Source organism: Callorhinus ursinus, unplaced genomic scaffold (genome assembly GCF_003265705.2).
Source record: "Callorhinus ursinus isolate GAN/ISIS: 27379988/994484 unplaced genomic scaffold, GSC_fseal_2.0 scaffold66, whole genome shotgun sequence".
Lineage (NCBI taxonomy): Eukaryota > Metazoa > Chordata > Mammalia > Carnivora > Otariidae > Callorhinus > Callorhinus ursinus.
In genome coordinates, this window is record NW_027397128.1 from 7,667,306 (window position 1) to 7,693,620 (window position 26,315).

Consider the following 26,315-nt stretch of genomic DNA (forward strand, 5'->3'; position numbering starts at 1 on the left):
TTTCCATTCGCACCAGACCCACCCCCCCACCCCCAGTCCCAAGAGACTGTCTGATTGGGCCTGTCTGCTCTGGCCCTGAGCTCAGCAGGAACCCCTCAGGCCCCAACCCTGCTTCCAGCGGCCCCCCCCCCCCCCCACCCTCCTCTCCTCCCAGCCCAGCTCCAGCAAGATGTCTTGAGAGTGCTTCAGGACACTTCATGTGCTACTCAAGTGTTGCTTGAAGGAATGAATGAATTTTCAAGTCAGCATTTAACTGGTAATGCACTCTCCTTAGTAGGAAGGGGCCCCGTGGTGGTTATGGAAGATGAGCCATTCTTAACTTTTGGCCTCCCTTCTCAAGATCCCAGCAGAGGCCAGCCAAGGTGCAAAGTCTTGTTCATATTTCTTTTTTTTTTTAAATAAAGATTATTTATTTATTTCACAGAAAGAGAGAGAGAGAGTGAGTATAAGCAAGGGGAGCTGCAGAGGGAGAGGGAGAAGCAGGCTTCCCACGGAGCAGGGAGCCCGACACGGGGCTCGATTCCAGGACCCTGGGATCATGACCTGAGCCAAAGGCAGACGCCCAACCGACTGAGCCACCCAGCCGCCCCACCTTGTTCATCTTTTTATCCCCAGCGCCAACCGTAGCACTTAGTAAGTGTTGGTTATATGAAAGGGTGAGTCGATTTATCAATTTAACAAACACTGCATACCCTCATGGGCTGTGCACTCTGCTACATGCTGGGAGCACCATAAAGAACAAAAGAGACAGAGTCCCTGCACTCACTGAGCTCACGGTGGTCCCCAGTGTTTCTCAACGAGATTAGTCTTCGCACCTGGAGGAAGACCAGTCTTTGCAGGTGTGGGGTGCTCCCTGCACGTTTTAGGGTATTTCACATCCTGATTTCTGGCCCTCAATGCAGGGGTGCTCCCTGCACGTTTTAGGGTATTTCACATCCTGATTCCTGGCCCTCAATGCCACCAGTACCCTGGAGTCACTGGGACTGCCATAAATGTCCCTACACATTTCCAAATCCTTCCAGGGGCCAGCAGGACCCACCCTTGGCAAAGGGACACTGCTGGGGAACTTAATGGTGAGGGAAGGAAGGAAGGCCATTCTCGGGGTGTGAATGCACTGAGTCCTCTAAGTCCCCGTATAAATCGGTGGCTGAGACCTGGGATATCACGTTTGCTCTACAAAGATGTAAAATGCTCCGTCAGTTGGTGAGTTAGGCCCCTGAAGCCCAGACTGTAGCTGAGGTGCGTGGTTCTCCCAAGCTGGGGTAGGGCAGAGATGCAGGCACCATGCTGGTGGTTTGGAAAATGCTGATGAGTTGGCTACTTGGAAATGTCCAGAAAGCAGCCAGAATCTGGTCCCAAGGCCAGATGACCGGTCAGATCTCAAGATAGAATGGATTTGGTATAGATCCAAGTTGAGGTGGGAGTTAGAGTTGCGGCCATCCATTAAGGTTGTCGAAGGAGAAGGTACTGGGGGAAGAGTAAAGAACGAGTCCAGGACAAAGGCCAGAGCTAGGGAAGTGGGCCCCAGGAGTATCTCTTCTCCGCCCCCTCATTTCCATGGCCACAGTCAACACCCTAGTTCAGGGTCTCAGCCCACGCCAGGACCACTGCAGCAGCCTCCTACCTGGCCTCCATTCTTCTGGGCTCTGCCTTCCGGAATTCTCTTCTTAAAACACAGTGTTTGTCAATGTGCCTTCCGAACATTCACCAGGTCCAACCTCTCCAGCCTTGCATCCTAACCTCCTGTAGTCCAGCTTCCCATCAACCTGGTACCCCCTTGGCAAGCGGGCTCCAGATGCTCCTGCCCAGGCTCACTGTGGCTTATCTGCTAGACCTTACCATCTGGCCGCACAGAGCCCCAAACACACACTGCCCTTCTCACCTCCATGCCCCCTCCCCCCTCCCCCACCCGGGATGCCTTTTGACCTCTCCCTCCATTTGGCAAAACACACCCGGGCTTCAAGACCAGTCCAAATCTCCTCTCTCTGGTGAAGCTCTCCCTGACCCCTCAGAGGCAAGCTGGTGCTTTCCCACCCCTGCTTTCCCTCTCCACCTCTTCACACCCACCACGGGGCTGTCTCTCCCACTAGACTAGGAGTTCTCTGAGGGCAGTAGCCATGTCTTGTTTGTTTGTTTGTTTTTAAAGATTGTATTTATTTATGTGTCAGATAGAGAGAGAGAGAGCGCGAGCACAAGCAGGGGGAGCTGCAGGCAGAGGGAGAGGGAGAAGCAGGCCTCCCCGCTGAGCAGGGAGCCCAACGTGAGACTCGATCCCAGGACCCTGGGATCATGACCTGAGCCGAAGGCAGAAGCTTAACCAGCTGGGCCACCCAGGAGCCACAGCAGCCATGTCTTGTTTTGCTTTGAAACCCCCTTACACAGTTCGGTGTGAATGATTGGGAAAGTGGGCTTCGGGATGGTCTGGTAGGATGGGGGAGGGAGGACGGAGGATGGTTTCCCCCAGGCCTAACCTGGATGGCTCCACTTAAGTCACTTTTAACTGCTTTCTCTGCATTAGCACGGTCTTTGGATGAGGGTTCATGATAGAGCTAGGGAAGCAGAGGAAAACGATGGAGAGCCAAGGCCACAGCCAGGCAGAGGGAGCGGTGTAGAGAAGACAGGAGAGACCAGGGCGGGGTGGGGGAGGGTGAAGCAGGATGGGGAGAGCAAAGGTCTGCATCAACAACTTACCTCCGTAAGGGGTTCCAATAACCTGGAATGGAATGAGAAAGATTTGGGATTCTGCAAAGGAAAGCAGCTGCTTGGGCCGGTCAGCTGAATGGACAGTTAATTAAGAGGCATTAGTGCCCTTCGGTGCCACGCTGTGCATGGAACCATATCCTGCTGGGGGCAAATGGCAGCTGCCCAGGACGCCCATTTAGCAAAGAGCCCCAAAACAGCATTGGCATGAAAGAGCTGGAGAAGTCCTCCGAGAGCTCTTCTGAAGGGCATCAGGGGGCCACCGGAACCACATCGCTGCCCCCACACCGTGGCCATGAACTTGCCAAAGACCAGTGGGCCCCAGAAGAAAACCAACATGTGGCAAGCAGCTAGTATCCCCTAGGCCGTGCCAGACACATTTTACACCCATGAGCTAATTTTTGTCCCTAATGCGACTCTGGGGGCGGGGGGGAGGTGTTGTCCCTATTTTACAGATTAGACAATTGAGGTCCCGAGAGAGGTAAAAATTTGACTCAAGGGAACATAGCTCGAAAGTCTTGGATCCGGGATTCCAGTGCAGGTTGTCCCTTCCCCAGCTGGCAGGCGTTTGCTCTGCGGTCTTGCTGACTTTGGCCGTGGGGCTGATCGCTTTGGATTGATTTCTTTGAACATAAACAAAATACCATCAGTTTTTCCTGGCTCTGGAATGAGAGCTTTCAGAATCATGTGCTGTTCTCTAGTTTCCAGCTGGGTGCCTTTGCTGGGGGTTCACAAATATGAAGCAACAGGCCTTATCCCGAGGATCAGCAGTATGCACCCAAAGATGCCAGGGTGCTTTTGCTCCCAGGAGATGCTGCAGGCTGGGGCGGGGGCTCATGGCCTATGGGGCCAAGTTGTCGATCTTCTCTTCCCTCCCAATGACTTGCCTGTGGTTGATGATTGACTGCTTTCCCAGGCGAACGTAAAATTCCTTATCAAAATCATGGTACCTTTGCGATGTTGGCCATACCGTGTTCTGACTGCCCCTGGAACCTGTCCCTGTCTGCTCAGTTCATGACGAATGTGATCTGTCTTCTGCCAGGCTGGGAGTGCTGGGGAGCAGAGAATAGGAGGTATGGACAGCGTTTCCCAGAATTCTGACCTGACATGGCTAAGCCAGCTCACAGAGCGGGTCATGGAGGTAGAGTGGCTGGAGCCCATCAGGGGGCAAAATGGCACCCAGTATCGACCCCTCTAGAGTTGTGGCTTTAGGGTGGGGTTGGTTGGTTAGGAAATCCAGGACAATAGTTTTCTGGAGTTGTTCTGGAGTCGGGCACGGTCTGGGGACCTTCTGGGCTTGGCCTTTGGTCTAGAATTGTGTGTCCCACACAAGTGGTAGGGAATCACCCTGCTGCCTGCAGGGCCTTCTGGAATCTTGTTGAATAACAGGATTTTCAGGGAGACACAATGACAAGCAGGGTAACAAGTCTCTGGTCTTGAGTTTGGGCTTTTGCTCTGGTCGTTTTACTGAAAAAGGATCCCTCTGCACCACCTTCAAAATCTATCTGGAATCCAAGCACTTCTCACCACCTCCATGGCTACCATTGCTGCTGCCCTAGTATAAGGCATCATCCCGTCTTGCCCAGCACCAGTCTCCTCAAGTGATGCTCCTAGTTTTTTTAGATTTATTTATTTATTTATTTGAGGGAGAGAGTGAGAGAGCACAAGCAGGGGGAGCGGCAGAGGGAGAGGGAGAAGCAGGCTCCCTGCTGAGCAAGGAGCCCAATCAGGTCTCGATCCCAGGACTCTGGGATCATGACCCGAGCCAAAGGCAGATGCCCAACCGACTGAGCCACCCAGACACCCCAAGTGATGCTATTAAAGCCTAGTTTGAATATGTCAGTCTTTTGCTCAGCATCCTCCAACTGCTCCCCATCTCAGTCACAGGAAAAGCTAAAGTCTTCATGGTAGCCTGCAAGAGCCTCATAATCTGCCCCCACCTTATGTCCTTGACATTATCTTCTACAAATTCCTCCGTCACCTCCTCCATTCCAGCCATACTTGTCTCCTGATCCTTCTTTAAAGCCTTTCGGGCATGTTTGTGCTTTGTACTAGTTTTTCCTTCTGCCAAGAATGGATTATTTTCCCCAGAGCGGCCGTCAGGATCCTGGGAGTGAGTGGTTATGGGAACAAGGGAAAGGTTGCTGTGTGGAGAGGGCCACCTGGAAGAGGCTGTGGTCTTTGGTGGAGGGATGTGGCCAACCCATGATGAACCTGCCCAGAGAGAGCTGATGAAATAAAATCTCACCTTCTTTTTCTTTCTGATCTCCTTGCAGGTGCCTCCCATTGGTCAAACCTAACCCGAAGCCAGAGGGCAAGGGAACCTATTGATGCAGTCCATACAGGTCAGCCTACCAGGGCACACAGTTGGGTGGAGAAGGGTGGAGAAGATCTGGTGGGGGGAAATGGAAGATATCCAGAACCACTGGATACTTTTGTAGCTGGCTCTCTGACTTCCTTCAGATCTCCACCAAAACATTACCTTCTCGGTGAGTCCTTCTCTGACCACCATTTCTAAAATTTCGAACCCCGGCACCCAACACCTTATATCCTCTTTCCAGGCTATGTTTTTTTGTTTTTTGGTTTTTTCATGGCACTTAATACTCCCTAACATATAATTTATTTATCTTGTTTATCATCTGCTCCCTGACTGGAATGAGAGCCCCATGAGGGCAGGGACTTTGTTTTAGTCACTGAGAGTGATCAGTGTCTAGAATAGACTACCTGGCACATAGTAGGTGCTCAATAAATATATGGTGACTGAATGGATGCTCTCAGGGACCACCCTACTGTGAGTCTGCTCTCAGCCAGACACAGCTGGGTATAGGTATCCAATTGTTGCTCATGCCCGCTGCTCTCAGTTGCCTCCAGAGAGGCTCAATGGCTGCCATGTTTTTGGGTCAGAGGGTAGGGGAGGTCTTTGCTACTCCCAGGATTGACACCTGCGTGACAGTTTGTTGACTTGAACCTGACGGAAACTACTGTTGCATTGATTAGCATGGGCTGAGCTTTGTGTGCTTTTTAAGTTGTCAGCGGCAGTGGATAGGTTCATGGTCATGGGCACATTGGCCCTTCTGGGTGGTATTTCCATACTTCAAAGGTAGTACGGGTGGGCCTGTCTCCAAGCTAGGTAAGCTCAGGAGCCACTTCCTTGAGGCTCAAGGGCAGGGGGTTCGTGAGCTGGGTCTTCTGACCACGGTGGTGATGAAGCAGGGATTGGCCGGTTCAGGACAAACAAAACAGGTTTGGATTCCTAGAACACTGTAGCTGTGTCCGGGATAATGTTTTCACTACATGAGTAGCATATGAATATATTCTCACTGTGAAAAAAAATCCAGGTACAGTTCAAAATCCTCTTTCCTCCCCAACTCTGTTCCCCAGAGAAAACCACTGTTACCAGCGTAGAGTGCCCTCTCCCACATCCTTTTCTATGTGTGTATATAGTGTGGTTGTGTGTGGGTATTAAAGATAAATGCTAGTAAACCATAGATAACGATTGATAACTTGCTTTTTTCACTCAACGATACATCTTGGAGGGGCGCCTGGGTGGCTCCATCAGTTAAGTGTCTGCCTTCGGCTCAGGTCATGATCCCAGGGTCCTGGGATTGAGCCCCGCATCGGGCTCCCTGCTCAGTGGGGAGTCTGCTTCTCCTTCTCCCTCTGCCCCTCCCCGCCCCGCTCATGCTCTCTCTCTGTTTCTCTCTCAAATAAATAAATAAAATCTTAAAAAAAAAACAAAGTATCTTAGAAACCTTGCCATGTTAGGACACACGGATCTAACGCATTCTTTTTTCATTAAATTGTGAGATAACTGTAGACTCACTTGCAGTTTAAGAAATAATACAGAGAAATCCCATAGACCCTTCACCCGGTTTTCCTCAATGGCAACCTCCTGCAAACCTAGAGTGCAGTATCGTAAGCAGGATGACATCGATGCAGTCCAGACACAGAAGATTTCCATTGTCCCAAGGATCCTTCAAGGTCCCCTTTCAGAGCTACACTCACTTTCCTCCCAGCCCTACCTCCTGCTTAACCTCTGGCAACCATTCATCTGTTCTCCATTTCTAAAATTAGGTCATTTCAATAATGTTATGTAAATAGAATCATACAGTAGATAACCTTTTGGGGATTGTTTGTTTTCTTTAGTCAGCTGAATTATCTGGAGATTCATCCAAGTTGTTGTGTGTATCAATATTCTGTTCCTTTCTATGGCCAAGTAGTTTTCCATGGCTGGGATATACTGCACGTAGTTTATCCATTCGCCCATTGAAGGACACCTGGATCGTTTCTAGTTTCTTGGCTATTATAAATAAAGCTGCTATGAGCAGTCATAAAACAGGTTTCTATGTGGACAGTTTTCATTTCTCTGGGAGACATGTACAAAAACGTAAGTGCCGGCTCACACAGTTGTTGCAAGGGTAGCTTTTAAAGTTACTTGCCAGGGACGCCTGGGTGACTCATTCTGTTTAGCGTCTGCCTTCAGCTCAGGCCATGATCCCAGGATCCTGGGATCGAGCCCCGCATCGGGCTCCCTGCTCAGCGGGGAGCCTGCTTCTCCCTCAGCCTGCCGCTCCCCCTGCTTGTGTGTGCGCTCTCTCTCTCTCTCACTGACAAATAAATAAATAAAATCTTTAAAAAACTAAAGTAGCTTGGCAAACTGTTTTACTAAATGGCCATATCATTTTACATTCCTATCAGCAATGTATGAGGGATCCAGTTTCTTGGCATCTTCACCGGAATTTGGTGGGGTCACTATTTTTTTTTTTATTTTAGCCATTCTGATAGGTGTGTGATGATATCTTCTTGTGGTTTTAATTTGCATGTCCCTGATGGCAAGCGATTGAACATCTTTTCATGTGCTTACTTGCCATCCATATATCCTTTTCAGTGAATTGACTGTTCATGTCATGTTTTGATTGTTAAGTAGATCTAGCTCTAGATTCTAAACATTTTTCTTTTTCTAAAAATTTCGTTTTCCACTTCACATTTAAGTTTGTGATGCATTTTCCAGCTTTATTGAAATATATTTGACATGGAATATTGTGTAAGTTTAAGGTATATAATGTGATTGTCTGATACACATATATATTGCAAAATGATCACCACAATAAGGTTAGTTTGTGATGCATTTTCCAGCTTTATTGAGATATATTTGACATGGAATATTGTGTAAGTTTCAGGTTTATAATGTGATTGTCTGATACACATATATATTGCAAAATGATCACCACAATAAGGTTAGTTTGTGATGCATTTTAAGTTGATTTTTTTTGAGAGAGCGCGCGTGTGCGCGCACGTGCACACACAAGCCTGGGTAGGGGAGAGGCTGAGGGAGAGGGAGAGAGAGAATCTTAAGCAGACTCCATGCCCAGTGCAGAGCTGGATGCAGGGCTGGATTGATCTTACAACCCAGAGATCACAACCTGAGCTGAAATGAAGAGTAGGAAGCCTAAGTGACTGAGCCACCCAGGCGCCCCTTAGGTTGATTTTTTAAGGTATGAAACAGGTTGCCTTAGTTTCCAGAGACTGCCATGAACTTGGTAGCTTGAAACAAGACAAATGTATTTTCTCACGGTTGTGGAGGCTAGAGGTCTAAAAGCAAAGTGTCAGCAGGGCCATGGTCTCTTTGGAGGCTCTAGGAGGAAATCCTTCCGTGCCTCTTCCAGCTTCTGCCAACAGTCCTTGGCCTCCTTATCTTGTGGCCACATCACTCCGACCTCTGCCTTCATCTTAACATCAACTTCTCTGTGTATTTCATAAGGATATTTGTCGTTGGATTTAGGGCCCACTTGAGTAATCCAAAATAATCGTCTCATCTCAAGATCGGGGAGTTAATGACATCTGCGAAGACCCGTTTTCCAGATAAGGTAACAGTCACAGGTTCTGGGGATAAGGATGTAGAAATATCCCACTACACAGGTCAAGGTTCACTGTTTGGCCTATGTGCAGTAGCTCTAGCATTATTTGAAAAGGCCATCTTTCTTGCACTGAATTGCTTTTGCACCTTTGTTGAGAATGAGCTGGGCATATTTGTGGAGGTGTATTTCTGGGTTCTCTACGCTGCTCTGCTGAGCTATGTATCTATTCCCCCACCGGGACCATATAGTCTTTATTATTGTAGCTATGTAATAAGTTTTAAAATTGGGTAGGGTGATGCCTCCCCATTTTCTCTTTCTTTTCCAGAATTGTTTGGCTATTCTAGTTCCTTTGATTTTCCGTATAAATTTTAGAATAAGCTTGTCTGTCTAAAATACCCTCCTGAAATGTTGATAGGAATTTCTCTAAATCTGTATGTAAATCTAAGGGAGGATTGACATCTTTACTATGTCGAGTCCTCTAATCCACGAACAACCTGTATTTCTCAATTTATTTAGATCTTCCTTGAATTTTTTCATGAGCATTTTGTAGTTTTTGTAGCATACAAGTCCTATACATGTCTTGTTACATTTGCACTTTAGGAGGATTTCCTCCTAGAGCCTCCAAAGAGACCATGGCCCTGCTGACACTTTGCTTTTAGACCTCTAGCCTCCACAACCGTGAGAAAATACATTTGTCTTGTTTCAAGCTACCAAGTTCATGGCAGTCTCTGGAAACTAAGTTGTATTTCATTTTGAGAAAATGTAAATGGTATTGTATTTTTAATTTTGGCCTCCATTTGTTCATTGCTAGCATATAGAAGTACGATTTATTTGTCCCTGCTTCTCTTGTATCCTGCAACCTCACTGAACTTGCTTATTAGTGCTAGGAATTGTTTTGTAGCTCGTTGGGATTTTCTTCATACACCATCATGTCATCTCCAAATAGGGACGGCTTTATTTCTTCCTTTTCACTTTGTATGCCTTTCATTTCCTTTTCTTGCCTGATTGTACTGGCTGGACCTTCCAGCACTAGGCTGAATTAGAGTAGGGAAGGCAGACATCTGTTAGAGAACAAAAACTCAACTGAGTAGATCTGAAAATCTCATTGGCTTTCTCAGGTGATTCATGAATCGGGCGGCATCCCATCTAGCAAATAGAGGGGAGCTCTGAGGAGTTGTACAAAATGGAAGGTTTTTGTAGGAAGGAACATGGGACAAGAAGTCATCATCAAAAGAAAGGAAAAGATTGTTTCGGGCAAGTTTGCGGTATCTTAGGGGGAAGGGCAGGGTGTCTTATTAGGTGGATTACCTCAGCTTCCTTTGAGTAATGGAGAACCCATGTGACAGATTACCCCATTGGTGCTGATCAGAAAATTCCTGACTGACTGGTTAAGACTACAGTCCTAGGGGGGGTTGAAAGTACAGTTAGGTTACATATTAAGCTCTGGTTTGGTGACTTGGCCTAAGTGCCGCCATTTTGGGGCCTGTGGTTTTCTTTTTAGTATACCCTTGCCTTGTTCCTAATCTGAGGAGGAAAGCATTCAGTCTTTCACCATTAAGTTTAGTGTTATCTGTAAGTTTTTTATAGATGTTCTTTTTCATATTGAGGAAATTCCTTCTTTTCCTATTTCTGAAAGACTCTTTTTTTTATCATAATGGGTGCTGGATTTTGTTAAGTGCTTTTTCTGCACTGATATAATTATGTGATTGCTCTTCTTTAGTCTTGTTAATATGGTGGATTACATTGATTTATTTTGAGATATTGAAACTGTCTTGCATCCCTGGAATGGACCCCTCTTCTTTCATATTACTGAATTCTCTTTGCTAATGTTGTATTGGGAAGTTCTGCTTCTTTATTCATGAGGGATATTGGTTTATAGTTTTCTTTTTTGTGTGTGACTGTCATCTGGTTTTGACATCAAGATAATAGTAGTTTCAGGGGCGCCTGGGTAGCTCAGTTGGTTAAGAGTCCAACTCTTGATTTCAGCTCAGATCATGATCTCAGGGTCATGGGATGGAGCCCTGCATCGGGCTCCACACTGAGCATGGAGCCTACTTAAGATTCTCTCTCTCCCTCTCTGCACCTCCCCCCCCGACCCCGCTCACACTCTCTTGCTCTCAAAAAAAAAAGTAACAGTAGTTTCATAAAATAAGTTGGAAAGCATTTTCTCCTCTCCCATTCTCTTTCTTTCTTTTTTTAAGGTTTTATTTATTTATTTGACAGAGACACAGCGAGAGAGGGAACACAAGCAGGGGAGTGGGAGAGGGAGAAGCAGGCTTCCCACTGAGCAAGGAGCCCAATGCAGAGCTCGATCCCAGGACCCAGGGATCATGACCTGAGCGGAGGAAGGCAGATGCCTAAAGGCTGAGCCACCCAGGTGCCCCTCCTCTCCTATTTTCTGGAAGAGATGGTGCAGGATTGGTATAAACATTTGGTAGAATTCTCCAGTGAAACCAGAAATTTCTTTTTGGGGCGTTTTAAAATTATGAATTTAATTTTTTTAATAGTTATAGATAGGGTTATTCAAATCATCTATTTCCTATCGAGTGATTTTGGGGAGTTTGTGTCTTTCAAGGACTTGGTTAGATTCATCACAATTCTCAAAGTGTATAGAGTTGTTGTTAGTATTTCCTCACTGTCCTTTTGATTTCTGAAGGGTCTGCAGTGATATTCATTTGGTTCCTGATATTAGTAACTTGTGTTTTGTCTCTCTTCTTTCTAAGTGTTACTGGAGTTTGTCAATTTCACTGATCTTTTCAAAGACCCTGCTCTTTGTTTCATTGACTTTCTCTAATTGTTTTCCTGTTTTCAATTTTATTGATTTCTCCTCTTATTTTAATTTCCTGTCTTCTGTTTGCCTTGGCTCTGTTTTGCTCCTTTTTTCCCTAGTTCTTAAGGTAGGAAATTAGATTATTGATTTGAGACCTTTTCTCTTTTCCACTATAAGCATCTGGTGCTATAGATTTCCCCTTCATGAGCACTGCTTTAGTTGCTTCCCACAAATTTTGCGATGATGTACCTTCATTTTCATTCAGTTCAATGTATTTTTAAAATTTCTCTTGAGACTTCATCTCTGACCCACGGGTTATTTGGAACTGTGCTGTTTAGTTTTCACGTGGTTAGAAATTTTCCTGCAGTCTCTCTGTCATTATTGATTTCTAGTTGGATTCCATCGTGGTTACAGAATACATTCCATTTTCTTTTCATTGCTTAATTTGTCAAGATTTGTTTCATGGCACAGGATGTGGTCTGACATAGTCTCTGCCCCATGGACACTGGAAAAGAATGGGTATTATTCTCTTGTTGGATGGAGTGCTCTATAAATGTCACATTGGATCCTGTTGGGTGAGGGTGTTGCTGAGTTCTATATCGTTGCTGATTTTCCGTCTGGGAGGTCTATCCCAGCTCCCCAGTCAGCCTTCTCTGACGTCACCCCAGCAAGGAGGTTTGCAGTGCCTAGCTACAGCTTAGCAAGGGTAGAAGTCTATGTTTGCAACCTTTCCTTTGCAGATGAGGTTGGGGATGGGGCCACATTTTTTTTCTTCCTGTGTCTGACTGAAGTAAAGTAGTGATTGCCTAGAATTCTCTGCCTGGCTAGTCTACTTCCTTTTCTGGTCCTTTGGTTAGAGACACAGGCTTTTTGGTTTGGGTTTGGGTTTTGTCTGCACCCGTTGGTGCTTCCAGATTGCTGGCTTTCTGAGCTTCAACTCTGGGATATATGAAGCAAAACAGAGGTCCAGGGAACATACCACCATGTCATTCCTCGAGTCCGGAGGTCTCTTACTGGTATACCTTCTTCCCTCCATCTTTCAGAGTCTTCTGTGTGGTTTTATTTATAATGTCAAGGAGTTTTGGGTGTACTTACTTAGTTTTTAGTTTATAGTTTTACTTAGTGGGAGGAATAAGGAAATGTATATCTACTCTGTCTTCCCAGAAGGAGGAGTCCTGACTTAATCTTTTTAAAATGTTACATAATTTTGCAGAGTATGACTTTCAGCAGTTTATTTAACTGTTTACCTGTTTTATGAACTCAGATCATTTCTAAACTTTGATGGCTGGTATTTCCACAAGCATTCATTCAATAAATATTTGTGTACATGCACAAGAGTTTCTTTAGAATAGATGCTAAGAAGCGGAGTTGCTGCGTAATAGGGGATGGGCATTTTACGCACTAATAGATGCTTCCAAATTCCCTCCAGTAATCCTGTACTCCACGCAGTAGTGTATGAGAGTAGCAGTTTTGCTCACCTCCGTGCCAACACTTGATATAATCAAACATTTAATTACCAGTGTGATGGGTGAAAGATGGTATCTGATGGTTGTTTTCATTTGCTTTTCCTTGATGACTAGAAGTCGAGCATTTTTTCAAATGTCTATTGGCTATTTGTAACTCTCCTTCTGAATTGACTGAACATATACTTTGCCATATTTCTTTTGGGTTGTTTGCCTTTTTTATTTATTTACAGAATCAATATAGATAGATGTAGATCGATATCATTGGTATCAATATATATATATGTAGAGAGAGAGATTAATTTTTTTTAAAGATTTTATTTATTTATTTGAGAGAGAGAGAATGAGAGACAGAGAGCATGAGAGAGAAGAGGGTCAGAGGGAGAAGCAGACTCCCCGCCAAGCAGGGAGCCCGATGCGGGACTCGATCCCGGGACCCCAGGATCATGACCTGAGCCGAAGGCAGTCGCTTAACCAACTAAGCCACTGAGGCGCCCAAGAGAGATTAATTTTTGACCTAATACATATATTGCAAATAATATACTTTTCCCAGTTTATCACTTGTCTTTTACCTTTATTGATGGTGTCTTTTGTCTAAGAAATTTTTTTTTGCTGGAGACTCAGATTTATCAACCGTGCCTTTATGCCTTTTGTGTTGTGTCTGTGTGTTGGTTAAAAAGCATTTCTCTACGCTGAAGTCACAAATATATGCATCTACATATTTTTATTGTAGTTACAAGTATGTTTTATTTTTTATATTTAGTTGTTTCAGCTATCTGAAATCGTGTGTGCGCGCACTCACACGTGCTTGCGTGCATGTGTGCATGTGTGTGTGTGCATTGTTTAGTACGCGGGAAGGATCTAATTTAGTTTTTTTCCAAATGAAAAGCCAGTTGTTCCAATACTTTGTACCGAATAGTCCATCCTTTCACCACTGGCTTGTAAATGCCACTAATATTATTTATTTAATATCTTTACATATGTTGGTTTGGGGGCTTTCTGTTCTCTTTGACTCATTTGTCTATTTCTGTGCCAATACCGTACCTTACTAGTGAGGATAGATCTGATACCTGGTATAATAAATTAGCCTTCATTGTCATTTTCCCGCAAAATCGTTTGAGCTTTTCTTGTGCATATCCTCTTTCATATGCTTGTTTAAATCAGTGTGCCAGGGTCCACAAAAAATTCCTGTGGAGATTTGCTTGGGATGGTAATGAGTTCACAGATTAATTTAGGGAGAATTGAAATCTTTTCTACCCTTTTTCCACGTAACTTTTCCTCCTTCACAAAGAACACCGGGGGCCCATGTGAAAGGTGTTTGGGGCTAAATGACCCACATGAGACCCTCCCCCACATACACACACATTTGTTTCTGTGTATTTGCAAAAGCCTGTACTTCAGACTCCAAGGGTAAATATTGTTTAGAAACATGGACTTTTTGTACCCACACTAGGTCTGTTGTTCAGTGGTACTCCCTAAGCGGGGGCGATCCTTTTCCTGATTAGAAAGAAAGAAACAGAAAAAAAACAAAAACAAATTCTGGCTTGATAACATAGCTTGTTGGACTTCAAAGGAAGGGAGTGAGGAGTAGATGAGGTAGACAAGCATCCCAGAGAAACATTAGGAGACAGTGGGGTCATGATTTTCTTTTTTTTTTTTTTTTTAAGATTTTATGTGTTTATTCGTCAGAGAGATTGAACACAAGCAGGGGGAGTGGCAGAGGCAGAGGGAGAAGCAGGCTCCCCGCCGAGCAGGGAGCCGGATGTGGGACTCGATCCCAGGACCCTGAGATCATGACCTGAGCCGAAGGCAGACGCCCAACCAACTGAGCCACCCGGGCGTCCCGCTGGGGTCATGATTTTCTATCTGGGAGAGCCCAGGATGACAGCAAGTGTGAATGGTGGAGGAAGGGAAGAACCAGGAATTAGGAGCGGCCCCCTATTCCAAGCTGCTGGGATCCGAGGGTCGGGTCCTGAGGAACTATGGAACCACCCATTCCCAGCAGGGTGCTCTCCTTCGTGTCCATCTATATAGGGTAAGAGGGGAAGATGAGCTGGGTTAATAGCTGGGCCTGGTGGGCCTGATGTTCCGGACAGACTACAGTGTGGGTATGGGAGTTGTTCTGACTACCTTTGGGTCCGCTGCTGACATAACACTCCCCAGTTCTGTAGAATTTCTGTCTTGGCAGGGTTGCTGATGCCTAGAAAATTTACCCTCAGATAAAAATGCCCCATCCTTCCACAACAGAGCCATGCTGCCTGCCCAGCAGTATGTTCATTGTCACCAGCTGGCAACAGGCGCTCACAGCCAGTTAGAAGGTCTTGATCCTTGGCCTTGGGATAGAGCTGCCCTCTCAGTTGCTCTGGCAAACTGTAGGCCTAGAAGGATATCCAGTAGCACAAGGCAGGCTTGGAGTTTCACTGAAGCCCTCCACACTTTTCCCAAGGAGCCTATAGGGGCTGGTTTAGGGGTTTTTGATGTGCAGATGCTGTCTGGGCAGGGACTTCTACCCTCCCCATGTTCCATCTGGCCGACAGGATGGACACTGCCCCAGGACATATGTATTCTCCCCTCACCCCCCCCACACACACACACAAGGTCATGGTCTCCAAAGCAGTAGTGGGGCCTAAGCCACCGGCACTACCCTAGGGATTTTAGCACCTAACAAGACCAACAAACCATTGCTCTAGAAAGAAGGCAAACTAAATTGCAGTAAATACCTTATGAGAGGTACAAAGTCCCATGTAGATCTTACTTATCTCACTTTTTTTTTAGGATTCTATTTATTGGAGGCACCCGGGTGGCTCAGTCGGTTAAGCGGCTGCCTTCGGCTCAGGTCATGGTCCCAGGGTCCTGGGATTGAGCCCTGCTTCAGGCTCCCTGCTCAGCGGGGAGCCTGCTTCTGCCCCTCCCCTGCTCATGGTCTGTCTCTCTCCCTCTCTCTGTCTTAAATAAATAGAATCTTTAAAAAAATAAAGATTCTATTTATTTGAGAGAGAGGGAGAGAGAGAACGAGCAGGGAGGAGGGGCAGAGGGAGAAAGAGAGAAGGATACTTCCTGTTGAGCAGGGAGCCCAACGTGGGGCTCCATCCCAAGACCCGGAGATCATGACCTGAGCCAAAGGCGGACACTTAACCGACTGAGCCACCCAGGCGCCCCTACTTTACCTCACTTTTAAAATCCAGTCTATCATTGACTCTTTTCCCACTCTTGGCTCTGTTCCCCCCCACCCCATTTTCATGACTCTGATTTAGACCCTACTGAGCGCTACTGGACTACCATATGTCCACCTCACTGATCTGTTGTCCTTTGGTGCATCTTCCCAACTCAAAGCTCTGATCATGTCCTCTGCTCCATAATAAAACACGTTTACAGAGTCAAGCCCAGCACCCCCCTGACTTTCTTCTCAACTGCCATTTATACCTTCTCTTTTATTTCCCAAATTGTCGGTGTTTCTTATAGTGCTTGATTCTGAAGGTCCTCTAGGATGTGGTCCAACCTTCCCTTTCTGCCTATGTGTGTGTTGGGCGTGTGCTTAGGAGGATGCTGTGGACAGCGCACCTCGAACCCTGGAGTCAGATAACGGGTTAATCTAGCGGCCCCCCTGCTTCTTAGCTTCTTGACGCTGGCCCTCACCTCCTCTTTCTCGAATCCTCACTTTCCCATTCTGTGAAGGCCGCGTAAGAAAACGACCCCTATCTGAGAGTAAGTGGTGAAGACTCAGAGCGGTGGGGCGCGGGGCTTCCGACTCCGGAAGCTTCCACGACGCGAGGCTTGGGGCAGGGTTGGGCGCGGGCTGGCGGAGCAGGTGCTGGCGCACAGGGGCCGTCGGGGGCCGCCGCGGGGCTGCTTCTCTTTCGTGCGCAGAGCCGCTCCGCGCGTCCGGGTGCGTCACCGGGCGCGTGCAGAGGCGGCCAGGCTGCGGGGGCGAGCGGCGCGGGCGCAGCCGGCGCGATGAGTCACGGTCCCCTCGGCACCTCCGGAACAAGAGGCTCCTTGGAAGCGGCCCCGCTCCCGCCCGCGTTCCTCCCCCGCCCCACGGAACGGCCGAGGCAGCCCCGCGCCCGGCAGAGGGCGCTGCAGCGCAGCCGCTCAGGCCGCCACACCGGCCGGCGCTGCCTCAAGAGGGCTCGGTGGAAAAGAATCCGGGGCCCAGGCGGTGGGCTGGGTGGGGAATGTCTCTGCAGCCCCGGCGGTGGCTTTGTTTTTGAAACAGACGTGAAATGGACCCAAAAATGATCAGCCCCTGTGCAGAGTGATGGAGCCGACGGGGTCCTACTGGAGAGAGCCTCTTCTTGCTTCCCTCAAGCTTTGGAGCAGAGTGGGTGGAAGCCGGCGACGTTCCCCCCCCCCCCCCCCCGCAGAGAGGGACCCTGATAGGGCGGGTCTCCCCTTTGCAAAATCGTTCTCCTTAGGTGGCGCAGCCCTTGGTCTTCTCCCCTCGGACCTTTCCTACCCCCGATGAGGGAGTTTACAGAGATTTGGGCTGATCGTAATGCAGGGCAGAAGAAAGCGCTCTGGCTATCAGGGTACCAGGGTTTCAGTGCCAGGCCCATCTCGAGGGTGCTGTGTGACCTTGCCCATGCCATCATTCATTGATTCAGAAAACATTCACTGTGTCCACAAGGTACTAACGATAGGGGAGATGGAAGAGGCCAAAGCTATGAACAGACAATTATCCCACACGTCAAACAGCTGTGCCTCACACAGGGCCCCACACATAGGTGATCCATATTTGTTGAAGGAATAAGTGCTATGACTTCATCACGGCACACTAGGGCAGGGACTTTTTATCACTGATGTGTCCCAGGTGCCTACAACAGTGCCAGAAACACAGTGGGCGCTGAGCGTTCTGTCAAATGCACGGTAGAGGAATGCGTGGAGTTTTTTTATGAGTACAGAGGGCACCTAACCCACAAGAGTATGTGATGCTTGAACCAAATCTTGAGGAAGAGTGCATGTTAGCTGGGTACGCAGGGCCGGACGGGAGGGTGATACAGGCAGAGAGAAGAGCCTGTGCCAAGGTACAGAGCCCTCAGTGTCCTCACCTGTCTGCACCTCGATTCCATCCTGTAAGAAAAAAAGGACAGGGTTGGCCCTGTAGTAGCTCAGATTCTTCTAGTTCTAAGAATCTCTGATCCTAGAAATGAATACATTCACCCAGGTTAGGGCCTGACCAGTGCTGAGCAGCTTTGCATTCTAGGAGATCCGGGTTTTGACTTTGGCTCAGCCCAACTTCAGAATAAAGGCTTGGCGAACTCAGGCACCTCTTTTCCATCCCGGCACTCTCCTTTTCACTTTGGAAATCTCCCTCAAATCCCGTACAATCGATTACACCACAAAAGTCAGCACTTCTTTGTATATTGCCATGATTTTCCTTTGTATTATTTGGGTTGTTGAAATAAAGCCTTTGTTAATTACAGATTTTTAAACTAACACAGGTTAATCATGGTCAACATGGAAAAGTATCACAGAAGAAAAGAAAAATCACCCATACTTTCACTACCTGATATAGTTCTTTGAAGATTTGTTATTAAAATCTACATACATGGGGTGCCTGGGTGGCTCAGTAGGTTGAGCATCAGATGCTTGATTTCGGCTCAGGTCACGATCTCGTGTGGGTCCTGAGTTTGAACCCCACACCGGGCTCCATGCTCAGTGGGGAGTCTGCTCCTCTCCACACTTGCACACTCTCTCTCTCTGTCTCTCTTTCTTTCTAAAATAAATACATAAATCTTTTAAAAAATGCACATACATGTGAACTTGTAAAACTCACTGTCACAGATGGCTGCCCTGTGAGTTTTATGTTCCCAACAAAGCATGAGCTCGGGGCAATCCTCTCTTACCCTCCATTAGTTGTGTCTCTGATGGGAAGAGATGTTGGCTGGGACCCCAAAACCTCAATTTTTTTTTAAGATTTTATTTAGTGACGCCTAGGGGGCTCAGTCCATTAAGCGTCTGCCTTGGGCTCGGGTCATGGTCCCCGGGAGCCTGCTTCTCCCTCTCCCTCTGCCACTCCCCCTGCTTGTGCACGCACTCTCTCTGACAAATAAAAAAAATGGATAAAATCTTTAAAAAAATAAAGATTTTATTTATTTGAGAGAGAGAGAGAGAACACGAGTGGAGGGGAGGGGCAGAGAGAGAAGCAGAGTACTGCCTGAGCAGGGAGCCTGACATGAGGCTCGATCCCAGGACCTTGAGATCATGACCTGAGCCGAAGGCAGACACTTAACCAATTGAGCCACCCAGGTGCCCCAAAACTTCAATTCTTTAGCCAGCCGTGGACCATCGTGCCAAGGCTGCAAAGAACATACTGGTCAGAGGACTTTTCATTGGGAGGCAGGGCTCTGGATCCAAAACACTATGTAGCTTCCTCACCCCGTCTATAGAGTTGGCCTAGATTATGTGAGAACCACCAGGCTTTGTTCCAGACCAGAGACAGCACTGAGTGGCTTTCTGGCGGGGGGCGGGGGGGGGGCAGCTGGGGAGAGGCTGCTTAGGAACTTACTTCCCTTCCTGCCTGAAGGGGCCCCCACAAATAAACCCATAACCCTAGCTTGCTCACTTTCCCTTGGCCCTCCCACAGAAAGCTCCATCTCCAGCACGCTGGTCCCTTTTTGTGGCCTAGTCCCTTTCTATTCAGTGAGTGGTCCATGGGCCGGCAGCATGGACAGCCAGATCTCTAGATGATGGTTTGTATGTTAATGTTTAAGAAGCGAAGTGCAAATTCTATTTCAGAAAGTCTAGGGTGGAATCTAAAATTCTTCATTTTCTTTTTTTAAAGACTTTATTTATTTGACAGAGTGAGAGAGAGAGAGAGAGCACAAGCAGGGGGATCGGGAGAGGGAGAAGCTCCTGCTCAGCGGGGAGCCCGATGCGGGGCTTGATCCCAGGACTCTGGGGTCATGACCTGAGCCGGAGGCAGACGCTTCACCAACTGAGCCACCCAGGCGCCCCTGACATTCTTCATTTTCTACCATGCTTCCGGGTAATAGAGATACAGCTTCTTCACAGAGCACACACCCTGGGTCGCAAAGATCTGGGAGCTTCTTTTGTCCTCCCTGAAGGTGAAGGGGCAGGAGAGGTCTCAAGTGTGCCCTAGAGGTTAGAAGGCGTAGATACTCATACACATACACACACAGAGGGTTGAGGGCTGCGTCATGGGTGTTGCATACATGTTTGATGAGTGAATGCATGAAGTTGAGGAATGCATTGAAGCCCTAAAGCTACAATCTCGCACCCCGCCAGCGACTTGCCCCTTTCAGCGTCAATATATATCATCAGCTTCTCAGTCACCAGATGCAATTGGTTCCCTGGCCATTTTTGCCCTGGCTCCCTTCCTGCCTTTCTCGCTGCTTCTATTCTCATTCAGATACTGCTCATGTAGCCCCTGCCTTCCTGTCTCCGCTCCCTTTCCCCTCCAGTTTTACTAAGAAGACGCTGCAGCTGAGATCTAGGCCTTGGCGACATAGTTCCAGAATCTTTCTTGTCCACCCTGACCCTGCTTTTGCTACCTTGGTGTCTCTGGTTCCTGGAAACCACATCTGGTTTTCCCAGCTCCCCCAGCCCTGTTAACAGCCTGACACGTTAACTTGATGCCCCCTTTCATCCGAGCTGCTGCCTCCATGACCTGCTCTGCCGTGCCCTTGGACCTGACAGCTCTCACATTCCAGCCTGTGTACAGTGCCCCAGGCCTCTGGATGGTCCGTAGGGAAAGTCCAACATGGCGGCCTCGCTCTCTCGTCCCATATTTCTGTGACTTTATATATCCTGCCTTCATAAGTAAGTTCTAAGCTCCTGGGAGGGCAGGGCAATCTGTGGCTTATTCCTCTTTATCCCTTGCGACACCAGCATCTTCATTCATTCATTCACTCATTTCTGAAGGACTGAATGTCCATATTGTGCCAGGCCCGGTATCAGGGGTTAGGGCGGCACAAGGGAGTCAGACACAGTCTAGTACGTTCTGGCAGATTCCAGGCAACGGGGAAGTCTAGTAACATGAGATTGGCAAACCGATTGTGGTAAAAGTAGTTGTGAACATGGTGGCAAACAGGCAGGGGCTGCCCATGCCTCGAACAGGTAAGGAAGAAATTTGGGCTAACAGATGCTGGAGGACTACCTTTAGGAGCCTGGAGGAGCAGTAGGAGAAGGAGATGGAGCATTGTCTGCTCTTTCCAGAATGAGCGCACACAAGGGGAAGTAGCGGTTATGGTTCCGACAAAAACAATATTTCCAGTTGTTACCTGAAACAATAGGATTTGGGGGTGTAATTCTGAGAGGCGGGTGATGTAATGGGAATGGCACTAAACTAAACTTCTTTCTAGAACACTCAGATTCTGTGACCCCTTGACCTGCGTCTCAGTGTCCCCTCTCCCTGTCTTGCTGGCTCTCAGAACTTGGCCAGCTCCGTTCCCCTACCGCAGCCTCCAGTTTCTTCCTCTCTGACTTGGCAGGATGTGCAGCGGGGTGGTGTTCATGGAGCTTGGAGTCTTGAACAGTAAGCTTCCTCCGGGCTGTTGACATTCTTGGCATGCAACAGGAACAGAAACATGGATCAGGAAGGCTCAAGCAGCAGAGCAGACCAAGGTCGGGGAGGTGGGTGCGGAGTGGAAGGAGCGAGGACCTGACTCAGTTACCACATCTGCGCGGCACAACGGTGGCTTGGATCCTCCCCAATCCCGTCCCTGACCCATGACGACTACAATACGTTAGAGGAGCTGTGGGTTTCTAAATCCCCCTTTAGCTTGTTAGAAGTTTGTAGGCACACTCCAGACTCTTAAATGGGGAGCCCAGGGCCGTGGCAGAGCCAGGGACTACGGCGCCTTGGGCACCGGGGGGAGGGGGCAGCGAGTGAGTGGGGGGCTACCGGGAGAGGCCTTGGGGGACTCTCCTGAGGTGAAGCCCAAGGACAGGCAGTCCCTGAAAAGGAGCTCACTTCTTGGCCTCAAAGAGCTGGCCTTGGCAAGTGTTTTAAAGGAAACATTTCAAGATCCCAGGTCTCCAAAGAATACAAATGGCATGGTATTATGCGAGGTGTTGGAGTTGTCTTTGCATAGGGGGGGGAACTTCGCTGGAGGTAGGGCTTTGCCCTGGGGGTTGGACCTGCACCCTAATCTATAGAAGCCCATTTGCAGAAAACAGTAAGAGCCAACACTTAGAGAGCATCTGCTACGGTCCTAGGTGAGGATCCAAGCGCTTGATGTATGCTCATTAACTCAGCGCATGCTCAGAGCCACGCCCCCCCCCCCCCCCGTTTCACATAGAAGACAGGCACAGAGAGGCTAAGTAGGTTGGCCTGGATCACACAGCTAATGAGCGGAGGAGGAGGTAGATCTGTCTCCAGAGCAATAAACCACATTGCCCTTGGCAGCATCCGTGACTGTCCCCAGTAGAATTCCAGCTCTTCCTATCACCTTCCACTGGCTGCAGGCATCTCAGAACATCATTAATGCTCATCACTACCTCAAAACGAAGGGAGTCATTGGAGCCGCTGCTAGATCTTGTTATGTTGAATGTGTTCATCAAGAAGCCCGTACGACTGGATTAGAAGTTGTATTTCAGGACACAGTAATCAGTTTCCTTTGTCATCCTTCATAATTTATTAGATGCATTTTTTTCTGAGAAAGGGTCCACAGGCAGCACCGGGCTGCCAAAGGTGTCCACGGCCTGCTCTAGAAGTCTCTTCCTGAAGCCTCGGGAAGCATGCGCCCTGAGCACCCCTCTGTGCCAGGCACTCCACCTGCATGCTTTCACCACAGCCCCACGGCTCTGGGAGCTAGCTGTGACAGACGAGGAGACCAGGACTAGCAAGGAGGGAGCCTTGTCTCTACGGGCACCATCATGTAGGGGGCCAAACTGGGCCACGCAGCCAGGCATGTCTGACCGGAGTCCATTTTGTAACAACTGCCGCTTTCTGTCTTCCCTGGAAGATGCAGGTCCCTCAAATACAAATGATCCCCCCCCACCCCCGCAAGATAAAGGACACCTGAATGCACAGCAGCCAACACCACTTTTTCAGACCCAGAGCATCTCCAGACCTGGGGTATGCATTGAGGGCACTTCCAGGGAGAAGGGAAGCATCTGAGAGCCGTACCAGGCTCAGTGGTCAGCAGCCGGGAGGTGGGGGGGTGGGGGGAGAGGGGAAATAATGGCTGCCAGCTGCCTGCCTGAGTTCAAATCCCAGCTCTGCCCCTTGCGCACTCATGAACCAATTTCTCAACCTCTTGATGCCTCAGTTTCCTCAACTGTAAAATGAGAATGATAATGGTACCCCCGAAGATGAGAATGGTCCTATGGATGCAGCGAGGTAGCACACGAAGCCCTTGGTGTGAGCCATTGCCATTATTTTCTCCTGAGAGTGTTGCATGGAGGGAGCCCAAGGCTTCTGGAAGAACGTTGGGAGATGCCCACCCTTTGTCCTTCCCCGTATCTGTTACCTGCTCACCCTTGCCCGGATTCCCGGATGTAATAAGCAGCAGAAACCCTCAAATCTGTGGCTCGCAACCCTGACTGCACATTGAAATCACCTGCAGAGCCCTCACGGTGGCAGGTGCCCAGTCCCCACCCCCCACCCCCAGACTAACAGGCTCTGACTCCAGGGCTGAGGCTCGACTAAGGAGCATTTCTTTCAAAGCCCTTCGGGAGATTCTGATGTGGAGACAGCTCCCAACCATGCCCTCAAAAGGAAACGGGGCTGTGTGCTGCTCTCGGGGGACAGCGAGAAAGGAGGGGGAGCCTCGGAGAGCACGCCCTGCTCTGCAGACAGGATGAGAAGGAACAGAAGCCCAGGCGTGGAGACGAGATGGGCAGCCTCAGGGAGGAAGAGGAGTGGGAGCCTGCAGTAAGAAAGAGAGAGAGAGGGAGCAGGGGGAGGGGCAGAAGCTGACTCCTCGCTGGGCAGGGAGCCGGACATGGGGCTAGATCTTGGGACTCTGGGATCATGGCTCCAGGCCCCGCCAGGCCGAGGGCCTAGGCGGTCTTCCACAGAAGGAGTTGGGAAATACGGGGGTGAAGGAAAGAGGAAGATGTGCTCACAGCCTCTTTCTGTGCCCTCGGATGGTAGATCCTGACGGGCTGTTAATGTCTTGCAAGGAACACGGGAGACAGTCTGTCCTCCTCCCCTGACACACAGACACACACACACACACACACACACACACACACACACACACACAGTGGCTCCCCATCCGCCCACTCACAAGCTCACACCCAGATTCCACCTCTACCCAACCCAGCAGAAAGTCCAACTCTGATCCATGCAAATATCTGGCAGCCAGAGCAGAACAGCATGCCGGGGGGGGGGGGGGTGTCAGATCCCAGGTCCCCAAGGGTGCTGCCTTCTGCTGTAATGGGAGACTGCAGCAAGCCTGGAGCTCAGCAGGGCTGGGATTAATATGTTTTCACATGTCAAGAAAGGAAACAGGGGCAGAGCGGAGGAAAGTGACTTGCTCTCGCATTCGGAATAGTGGTAGAGGCAAGACTCCCAAGTCCCGTGCTCCTTTTCCCACACTCACCTGCAGATGTCCGCTTCGGCCCCTAATGTGCCAGTCCTGGGGACCTGACCCACATCCCACCGTGGCCCTGTGTCCCTAACAGGGTCTCTTGAGTCACCCAGCAGAGGTCTTGAGTGGGCTGCTCTGGGGGAATCTCAAATACACCTCCAGCTCTGAGTCTGAATCAGGAGTGAACATGTGGGACATTTGGGGCTTGGCACTAATGTTGCCTTCCCCCCATCTTTTGTTCTGGGACATATTTTGGCCAGGTGAGATTTTCCTCTTGGCCCTCCCCCCCCCAACACCACCCCAAAGTGGAGACTATGACTTTAAGAAAGGACGAGTCAGAGCCGCAGGGATCAGTTTCAAGCAGCCCTCAGAAGGCGAATCTGGATTGAGTTTAGGAAGAAAAAAGAAGGGGTTAGCTTTGGTCCTGCCTCCTTTCCTTTCTCTCCTTTGCTCGTCCCTCCTCCGGCCTTAGTCTGGAAACTCTGTTAACTTGGCCAGGAGGTTACGCAGCCCAGGGCTTTCCCCAGCAGCTTTGTCGTCTCACCTTGTCCCTCCTCCAGCTCCCAAGCACGCGATCTGGAGGACTGCTGGGCAAGTTGCTGGAATGACTAGGTACGTGGTCGGGACATTTTCACCTTCGCCCTGTCAGTGAGGTCTGGGGAGTCCAAGACGGACCTGGTGGGAAATGGGAGGGGGACCCCCAGGACATCCAAGAAGCTTGGTAACCGAGGCAGGGAGAAGATGGATGGGCTTCGGCCCCACTCTTCTTGGTGACTCTGCTAGGGGCTCTGCGTTCAGGTGTCTCTAGGCTCAGAGAGAGGCTTGGTCTGTGCACCCTGGCCCCCCACCACGCTTGTGAGTTGCCTACTCGACCCCTGATGGGTGGGAGTTTGGGACGGGGGAGTGTTGGGCTTGCTGCTGGAGGAACTGAAGCCAGAGGGGTGCTGGGAACCCCATGAGAAAGGCAGATGGGACTATGTCTGGCCCCAGCCATCTGTCCGTCCACAAACCTCTAGGGGCATGTAGCCTCTCAGATGAGGTCAGTGGGATTCGGTCTGCTCAAGTTGCATTTGCAAAGGGGTCAGGAGCCATGCAAGGTCTCCTTGGGCTTGTTTTCAACTTTCTGGGATGCCTACAAGCAAGGTTCTTAATTTTTAAGGACTCAGTTTACACTTCAGAGAAAAGGACTTAATGATACTTAGCTGGAAGATGGAAACCCAAAGAAAGGGGTAGAGAAGGCAAACTGGGCGGGTGATGGAGATTTCTGAGCGCTCCAGAATGTTTTCCCTGTATATTTCAGGATCCATCCATGCATTTATTTATATATATATTCAACACACATCTGTTAAATGCCTATTGGCACCCATCACTTCTGTGGGGAAACCGGCAACCCAACATGGCAGCTGATCTTCCCACCTGACCTCCTTTCCCAGGTCTCGGTTCCTCCCTTCCCTCGCCCACATCCCAGCCCATGTGAGAGAGGGAAGAGGCACCAGCTTCTAGTGCACTCAGGTGACCTGATGAAGGCATGATAAGTGCTGACGTTGTTGGCAATGGAGTGGGTACGTCTCACCTGACAACAGTCCGTATTGAAAGAGACTTGGGCCTGAGCCCCAAACATGACCTCAACCACTGGGAAGGACTTTGAAGGTCAGGAACCAGCAGGGATGCAGAAAGTTAGCCTAACCCCTCCCAGGCAGAAGGGGACAGGCCAGGGCTATCTTTGGACATTAGGGGTAGAGCTGGGCCCCTGGTTGGGCCTTCAACATCAAATGTGGGCCAAGCGGTGGATGGCTTTGCCAAGAGCATCTGAGGACTGTTCTTTGTGACTTCAGTGAGTTGTCATAACTTGGGCAGCAGGCATGCTGGGATCTTAGCCACCTAGGCTGTTGAGGAAGAAGGGGCGAGGTTGGGAATACTGGTTCTTGGGAGGTCCTTCGGGTGTGGAGGGCTTGGGCGTGGCACAGGTAGGCTCGTGTGTGTGTGTGTGTGTGTGTGTGTGTGTGTGTGTGTGTGTGTGTGT